A 9,972-nucleotide genomic window follows, 5' to 3' on the forward strand; every position below is an offset into this window, starting at 1 on the left:
TCTGCTTGACCCATATCAGATGTTTTCCACTGCAAGGAAAGAAGTCACGTGATGGCTGCCCAACCTTTATAAAGTGGTCTTGAGGCGCATCAGTTTACCCAGATTCCTTCGCTTCGTAGTGGTCTAGCCACCTTCATGGTTTTATTTTATTCCAAATCGGATCCGAAATTGACTGACGGTTTCAATTACTCTTTGTTATTTTTTAATATAGTTCCCTGTTTGTCTTTGATGGTATTTCGCTGCACCGTGTCTAGAATACGGCATAGAAAACAGACTTTTCATGATCATTCATCACATAGGATTTCACTACGTCTCTCTTCAGTTCCACCTTTCTTCATTCTCCTTTTCCTTTCACAAATACAATAAACATCCCGCTGTTGCTTTACACTCTACTTCGAAACCCTGCCAACAAATACTGGGTTTGCATGCCATCTGTTGCACTAACTTTGTTATATATCTGATTTTTCTCTTTGCAAAGAAATTTCTATCAAGAATCATATGAATTCAACGAAATTTCGCTATTTTTATTCCTCAGAAACCCTTGAATTTAAATCCAGGAATCAAAGAAACTCCATCCACGCCATAGTTCGAACATGGATTAAGAGGAACAGCAGTTCATCCCAGTACAACTTACACCATCTTGATAATGTGAATCTATTTTAAGCTCTAACGAAATTTAAATGCCACACACTGGTTTGTTCATTAATATTCACGCTCATCCAGAGATCCTTCATTCCTCACCCCGTTGGACTGGAACAGCCTCCCAGAGGATGTTGTGCAACTGGAACTTCAAAAGTACAAGAGAATGCCATGTATTACTATCCTAATACAATTCGACTTCTATTTTAATATTTTACATTTTTATCTATTTTTATTTGCTAATTTTTGTGCTTTTCTAAGAACTGATCCTCCCTACTAGATGCTGACCCCTTGGCGTAGGTAGGGGGCTTAGGGCCCAGAATCTGGGCCCTGATGCCAGATGGGGATGCTTTCTCACTGGTCCTTGGGGCCCATCTGTTGGTCATGCAAAATTAGTCAGCCTTTTCCTCTTGCTGTAAATATTTTCAATTTTTCTACCTCCTCCTCCTCCTATTTAGGTGTGCATTTTATGTTGATGTCTTTTGAATGTCAAACCCTGCCCTCGGTGCCGGGTTGTAATCTCGACGGACATCACGACGCCTTAGCACTGAGGGTGAGGTTTATATCCAGGTAATACCCCTATGGCGGCATTTGTCAAAGGGATGATCCCGTCCTATAATTGTGGCTCCGTGGTGATATGGGGGTTACCCGGGCGAATTAAATCTCTTATCAACTGACCCTGGCATGGAAATGGACCTGGCAATGGATAATTCGAGTTCGAACATCGTTATGATGGAACCTTTTTCTTCTCCTGTTTTGGGAAGAAAGAAAAATGCAAAATTGAATTGAAGGAATTTAAATATTCAGAGTAATAAGAAAGGAACAATGGAGATTCTTCCTGGTATGTATGAATTAGTTTCATACAATAAGTTTATAGTTCTTAGGCTCGAAGATGATGTATTGCAGAATATCAGTGTATATAAAGCAAGCAGAGAAATTAATAATGTATGTAACTGTGTAACAAAAATTCGTCCACAAGATGATGGGACCCTGTTAGTCGAAGTCTCCTCACCTGAACAAAGTGAAAAAATGCTCAAGATGAATATCTTAGTAGGGCGAAAAGTTTCGTGTTTCCCTCATCCTATTCATAACCAAAGTTGAGGAATAATATATGCTCCCGAACTGCTTTTATTGGACACCGAAGAAATTCGGCAGGAATTAGAGGAACAGAATGTGGCAAAGGTTGTCAGAATGAGAAAGAAGGTAGAAGATCAGATTGTTCCCCTGGCAGCACTAATCCTCACTTTTAACACCTTTAAATTACCTAATGCTATCAGGGCAGGATGGCTGAACTTCAAAATCAAGCCATACATACCATCACCAGATGTTTGGTCATTTGATCCAGAAGTGTAGAACGAAAATAAATGAAGAACCTGCTTTATGTTGTAATTTTAATAAAAGTTATGGAAAAGATTTCGTTTAAAGAAGCCAGAAAGAGAGTACTTGAACTTCAAATAAGACTGAGAGTTACATTTTCATCAGTAATTAAGAAGCCACAGTCCAGTGTACAAGTGCCAGCTACGCATGCAGTGCAACAGCAACCATCCGTTACAGTCACAAAGTCAAACCAGGCTGAGAGGAGCATGGAGGTGATGAACCTAAAGCGGGATGTTCTTTAAATAATCAAAATAGCACATCACTCCAGCAACCAAAACCACAGGTTCTTAAATCATGTACAGCAGAGATACCTAAAGGAATAAAGTTGACTACATCCAGTGGAACTCGGCCCAAATCAGATCACAGGAAAAGTGAGAACACCAGAAAAAAGAAAAGATAAAAGTGAAAATGAAAGTAATGAACTTTCCTCTCAGAAATCCATTGTTATCCAGAGCAATATCCCCTGGTTAAAACGTGTAAAAGATAATAATTAACTATCAATAGTAATGGATCGCAGGCTTTCAATATTGCAGTGGAACTGTCAGGGGATGCAAGCCAAACATGAATCATTAAAAACTTGAATTTTCTTGGAGTGCAATGAGTGAAGGATTAGGAAGTGATTATTTTCCAATCGTTATTAATGTAGCAGGTGAAATTGCTACAGCAAGATCCCCTCGATGGATTTCGGATAAAGCCAACTGGGCATTATTCAAAACCCTAACTTTCTTAGAAATGAATATTGAAGATTCTCAGTCCCTAAATGATGCCCTGGATTTCCTTTGGAAACTAATTATTGATGCTGCCCAGAAGACAATTCCTCGTACAACTGGAAAATTTAAAAGAAAGCCAGTTCCTTGGTGGAACCTTCAATGTGACATTGAAGGTTCCACCAAGGATAGCTCGTAAAGCAATGCGAGCAGCTTTTACACGCTATTGCAGAAATAAATGTTCCTATTATTTAATCTTATTTAAGAAGGCACGAGGCAGATTTTGATACCAAGTAAAAACAAGCCAAACGTCAGTCATGGGTAGATTTTATCTCAAAAATTAATTGGAAAACCCCTTTACCTGAAGTCTGGAATAGAATAAGAAAAATTAGTGGCAAATATGTACCAACACCTCCACCTGTATTATTAGTAAATGAAAAGATGGTTGCTAATCCGGAGTTCTTTGCTGACCATTTTGGTAATGTTTCATCTAAAACTCTCGACTTTACGTCTATGCGAAGTGAATCATATAACCAGCCATTTATATTTCAGGAATTTTTATCTGCCTTGTCATTGCGTAATTAATCTGTTCCTGGTGCAGACGACATAACCTATTCAATGATAAAAAATTTCCCAGTGGGAACACAAAAGTTTTTGCTCAGTATCATCAATAAAATATGGAAAGAAAATGCATTTCCAGCTTTGTGGATTATTGCTATATTACTAGCTTTTTTGAAGCCACAGAAGAATGGTACTAGTTATCGTCCTATTGCTCTAACATCATGCATGTGTGAGTTGATGAAAAAAAATGGTCAATGTGCGACTTATATAGATTCTGGAAAAGATGGGCCTTATAACTCCAGCCCAATGTGGCTTTCGTCAAATGCGCTCTTGTACTGACATTTTAGTGCGTCTAGAAAATTCAATATGCTAGGCTTTCATCTCCAGAAAGCATCATGTATCAGTTTTCTTTGACCGGGAGAAAGCTTATGATACAAACTGGAAATATGGTATTTTGAAGACACCATGATTATGAATTCCGAGGAGAATTACCATTATTTATCTAAGCTTTCCAAGGTTCAGGGTTAAAGTTGGGAATTCATTTTCATCTCTTCACAGCCAAGAAGGAGTTCCACAAGGAAGTGTCCTCAGTGTGACACGGTTTGCTTTGTCCATTAATGGCATTGCCTCTGTGATTCCTAAAGATATAATGTTTTCCTTATTTGTTGATGACCTCTCTCTATCGTTTGCAGCCTCACGAATAGTAGTGGCTGAGAGAGAAATGCAGTTGGCCAATAACAAAATTGTGGAATGGGCAGAAAAAAGGGGTTTTGAATTCTCTACATTGAAAACGGTTGCTGTACATTTCTGCTGTATTAAAGGTATATATCCTGATCCTGACCTCTACATACATGATCAGAAAATATCATGTAAGGAAGAGACATGTTTTTTGGGATTACTGTTCGACAAAAGAATGACTTGGGTACCTCACCTAAAAGATCTGAAAGTCAGGTGTATGCAAGCTCTGAATGTTTTACCAGTGCTTTCCTGTACATCTTGGGGAGCAGATAGGAATCACCTAATGATCCTCTACAAAGCCATAGTGGCATCAAAATTAGCATATGGTAGTGAAATATATTCTTCAGCTTTGAAATCAAAACTAAATATTTTAGATTCGGTATATAATGGCTGAGTAACGATTGCTAGCGGTGCCTTTAAATCGTCTCTAATCCCAAGCCTTTTGGTAAATTCAGGGGAACTGCCTGTGGATTCATTCGTCAGATATCACTTGTTCGATACTGGCATAGAATCGAGAGGATTTCTCACTCATTAACTTGCAAAGCAGTGTTTAGTTATAAATATGTTAGCTTTTATGAACATAATCCATGTTACCCAAACCTTTTGGATACAGAGTTTTAAAATTTTTAGAAGATTACTCTATTCCAAAGGTCAAAATCTGGCCATTTAAGTATTCTGTTGTGCCCCCTTGGAAGCTTCCTTCTGTGGAGCACTGCAGGTTCTTCACTGGTAGCAAGGAAGAAATGAGTGTGAGATGCTGTGCATCTCCTTTTTAGAACATTTGGCGGACCATGATGGTTCAGTCATAGTTTTTACAGATGGGTCCAAGTCTGACGCAGGCGTTGGCTATGGAGTTGTATTTCCCAATTTTAATAAGAGTGGAAGGCTGCCAGATCAATCATCCATTTTTACAGCAGTGTGTTATGCAACCCTAACTGCCCTTAAAGAGATTGTCTGTCATTTTGGAGAACACTTTGTTACATGTTGTGATTCACTGAGTGTCTTGTAAGCTGTTAGTCATTATAATGTACTCCATCCTATCATTACTGAAATTTTAGAGTGGATTCAGTTGCTTAAGATTAGTGGTTGTAAAGTATCTTTCTGTTGGTCCCCTACACATGTCGTTGTGGCAGGAAACGAAGTAGCAGACTCATTTGCCTAAACAGATGTCAACCAAAGTAATATAGCTAGGTGTGCACTCCCTGCAAATGATATGTATCCGGTCATTAAATCAGTGTTCCTTGATTCCTAGAAATTTGCATTGGACCTAGAAAACCCAAAAATGAAGAAATAGCTGCCACCATCTTTCCTTGGAACTATTCATCAATGACTAGGCAAAGGGAAGTAATATTCAGTCGGCTTAGAATAAGTCATACAAAAATGACACATGTCTTTCTGATGAGTGGGGATCATCAGCCTTATTGTAACGACTGCTTGGTACAATTGACATTCAGACACCTGATAGTTAAGTGCCCCAGTCTGTCAGGTGAGGGGGAGAGGTATTTCTTTTCCTCCAAGGAGCAGGGGAACTGAAGGGTGGTTTTTCCTTACCAAGATTTTAGGGGTAGTAGATTTTAATGAAGCGCCCTGTTTAATTTTATTAATGCTATTGGTGTTTTAAATAAAATTTAATTTTTCCTTTTAATCTTTTAAGTTTAATAGGTTTTACGATTATCTATTGATTTTTTTCATGGGGATTTTAATTCATTCATTTTATTTTATTAAATTTAAGTGAGTTTTTAATGTTTTTATTTTAAGTTAATAATTTTGTCTTGTGTTTGTATGTATATGCGTATGAATGTATTTGTTCGTTTGGATATGCAAACATTTGCTTTATATATTCCATTGTAGTGGCGTCAATAACAGCCCGACCCAATTCAACTGAGCTCTTGCTACGTCATCTGTTTCCGGTACTTGCTTGATCCCGAGAAACAGAAGAGGTCACGGAGGGCATCGTTACCCCTCGCGTTGAGAGAGAGAGAGAGAGAGAGAGAGAGAGAGAGAGAGAGAGAGAAGGAGCGCTATCAGTTGTCAGTGGCTTCCATACCTCCAAGGACACCAAGCCATTTGGAAATAGCTGTATCCCTTTTGTCTGTGGTCGCTGATTCCCGAGAACATTCATGACTTCACTTTTGCACCTCCGAGTTTTTCTCGGAGGAAGTTAATTCTGTGTAATTGTCAAATCCTTTTTTATCTCTTTCGGCCGCTAAGTATCGCAGGGTGAAGTGGCGAAGTGAGTAATTATGTACCAGAATAACATTTTCTTTTTAGTGATCATGCTGACAAAAGCGCCAAACACCGTCTTGGTGACTGAAAACTGAAGAATCCCTCGATAATACCCAAGTTATGAGGTATGTCGTTAACGTATTGCCATAGATATATATATATATATATATATATATATATATATATATATATATATATATATATATATATATATGAATATATAAAAATAATAAACATACAAATAGAGAACTGCTTGAGTAGTACAAAATAGAGACTAGAAAAAAAAAAAAAACAAAAACAAGAGGAAAGCTTCAAGAAAGGAAATGGGAAGGTTTGATAAATATAAGAAAAAGTCGAAAAGAAAATGACCGCGCTGCTGAAGGTCAAGTAAAAGAAAGGAAATGGAAGTCAGATGAAAGATAAAAGGGAACTCATCAAAAACCATGAAGCAAAATAGTCAATAAACAAAGAAGGAAAGAAAGAATGAATCAATGACAGGAAGAACGGTATTATTCGATGATTATCTTATTAGCTTGTGTTCCCGTCCGAACGACATTTTCTCTCTCTATTTTCCATGAGAATTTTGCACTCCAGTTCTGCATTCAAATTTTATTGTATCTCGTTCTTCCTGTGATACAATGGCACGAAAATTCAAATTCATTCTAACCCCACAAAACTTTTGGAAAAAAAGCATCAATTATTGTATATTTTTCTCTGGGAAAATCATGGGGGTTAAAGCGCACGCGAGCACAGAATTTGCAAAATTCCTGATAAAATAGTAACTAAAAAGTCAGCCGGAAAAATGTACGGAAAAAGTAGGAAATGACGAAAAGTTTTTAATAAACAAATAATGTATTTTCACATTTTCTGGTCGGACGAGCCACGAGTGTTTCTATTTTGTTTTGATAAAAATAACTGGGTAAAAATGAATAACCAGCAGTTTATTTCACGAGACAGTTGGGAATGAATAATCCATTCTTCACAAAATATAGAAGGAAGGAAGGAAATATCAGGAAAGAATATAGAAATAACTGAAGAGTCAAAATAATGATACGAGAAATGGCTGATGATTTGGAGATCTCAAGAAAAGTTTATCGGAAAAAGACAAACTTTAATCCATCCTTTTGGGACAAAATGTTATTGCTCCTTATCTCTTGCTGAGAGAGAGAGAGAGAGAGAGAGAGAGAGAGAGAGAGAGAGAGAGAGAGAGAGAGAGAGAGAGAGAGATGGTGTAAGGAGAGGACAAAGGCTGGGTGATTTACATATTACCCAAGTTGCAGGTTCAATAGAGAAGCGTAGGGATCTATTCAGAGATACAGAGAGAAATGCAGGGGATTATTAATGTACCTGGCACTATATTTTGGATTATTGGAACATGAAAGGCTTTACGCGTCATTTAAGGACAGATGTAGACTATACATTTAGTACTGGTAATCTTCTTAGGCACGAAGATATGGTAATTCAGTTGTATTCCACATCGGAAAATGAAAATGGTATGTCTCAGAAAGTGCCGCACAGTTTCGTCCTCCAATGAATGGACCTCTTCTTGGAGCGCTTATTAAGGAAAGAGATAAAGTTTACAGTGTATGTACCCAAGAATGGCCTAATATTTTTGAACATATTTACCAAAAATTAGCAGTTTGAGCTACAAGTTATTCAGCAGTAAAATAACAATAAAACAAGAATAGTAGTTGAACAAATGAAAAATGCCAAAATATCAAATGAGGTAGCACGTCCATTTGAAAGAACATAACACTAAGTACATATTCAGTAGCTTCAAGGTGGCATGATACAACTTGTTTAATCAGTAGTAGTGATAAAGGGGGGCATCTTTAATGACTCATAGTGTCAGGGAGCGGGGAAGCTCGATTGCGGGATTCGGTGGCTTATTAACTCTTGGACCATTGGAATATTAAGGCGCACACTCTCGCCATGGCTTCGTCAACCTCCTCGTGCAAGTTAATTTTCGGGAACTTGTCCGAAAATAGGTTCAGGAGAAGGAATACTTGTTTAGTAGTGGCCACTAATTGTGTTACATGTAGGAATTACGGTGTAGTTAAAGACGTCGTTCGAAGTTATCCATACGCCAAGATTGCAGGCTTTCGATATTCTCGAGCTGGATTAAAGGTACGTCTAGAAAGTGCAAAATCCAACCAGCTCTGTTTCTCCAAGACGGCTCTTGCTAATTTCATTTTCAAATCTCCCTTGTATCACTTCTATATTGAAATCCCTTTGTCCTCATCGGGGCATGTGCTTCCCCCTGTGACCTGGTAAAGCTTAAGTCTTCATTGAATATTTCATTTAAACACACCCTATATACTTTGACTCTGGTCTGGACTTCCCTGTGGTTACTTGATCGTGAGAAAAGAGGGGATGATTGGTTAATCTTCCTGTTACGCTGTCGTTTGCCCTGATTATCCTTTAATCCTTCTCCGAATTTCATTGTTTGGTATAATGAATTATAATGAATGTTCCCTGGCAGCCTTACGATTCTGTTTGCCAATGACCAGAGATGCACCTGGTTCTCATACGCCTCCGTCTCTGCCTTTCATCATCCCAAGTTATGTTAAAAAATGTTCCATCAAGGAGTCTCAGTGCTTGGTTTGATAGGTAACGGTCCTTTGAAGGTTAAAGGCTTCAGGTGACCCACTTTAGAGTACTGAAAGGTTAACTGATTTCAGAGGAGAGAAGATTAATGACGGGTTATTCAACAGCCTTCTCGAATTTTTTTAGAAAGCTAAGGAATTGGGAATTACAGGGCGATAACAGTCAGATGAGTCGCACTCCCTGGAGCTTCTGTAACCAGACAAAATCAGAGATATTCCCGACGCTTAATAGGATTTTAGTCGAGTATGGATTCCTGGAAGCAGACTCTGGAATGTGACGTAACAAGTGATAGCAGAGACGCTGATCGTTTCCATTATCCTTTTCATCTCTCTTCCAACAACTCGTGTAGTAGGGAATATGGCCGTTGCCAGAAGGTTAAGGCCTTCCAGTTCCCAGCGAGTCTTCCTAAAGGGATGAGGTTTCTAGCCACCCAGACTTTTCTCGCATCTCCTGTTCGGGTCCACTCGCGGAGGTTTCCTGTTCTGTAACCGCCGACCTCACTGAAGTGACCTCAGCAATATACTCACTTCACTTCCTCTTGCTTCTTCCGAATGAACACCTTCATGTTCTTTGGAAGCTTGAATTTCAAGTCAGTGCCCTGTGGTGGTCTAGATGAATAGTTTTCATCTACTGAATGAATAATAATAATAATAATAATAATAATAATAATAATAATAATAATAATAATAATAATAATAATAATAATAATAATAATAATAGTGTTATCAGCATAATAATTTGTGTTATCAGCTTTGATCTCCCGGTTTTCGATGTAAAGGCACCCATCCCCCCCAAAAAAGGACTCCAAAAATAGTGGCCAGTCAATTAATTATTTAAGGAAAGGAATATCAAAATGCGCGATACTTTTTTCCCAGTGTTATGTGGACCATATCTTGAGAGAGAGAGAGAGCTGAGAGAGAGAGAGAGAGAGAGAGAGAGGGAAGAGTTGTTAGTCCAAGAAAAAATCCAGATAACAGAGTTCTGTATAATAGGAGATGAGGAAGTAAGCAAGTATGTACGAATATAGATTCTACCATAATAAAACACGAGTTTCAGAGGGAGAGAGAGTGATTGAGAGAGACAGAAATTCCAATGAATAGAGGAGATAAAGAAAAAG

Source organism: Macrobrachium nipponense, chromosome 3 (genome assembly GCF_015104395.2).
Source record: "Macrobrachium nipponense isolate FS-2020 chromosome 3, ASM1510439v2, whole genome shotgun sequence".
NCBI classification, from domain to species: Eukaryota; Metazoa; Arthropoda; class Malacostraca; order Decapoda; family Palaemonidae; genus Macrobrachium; species Macrobrachium nipponense.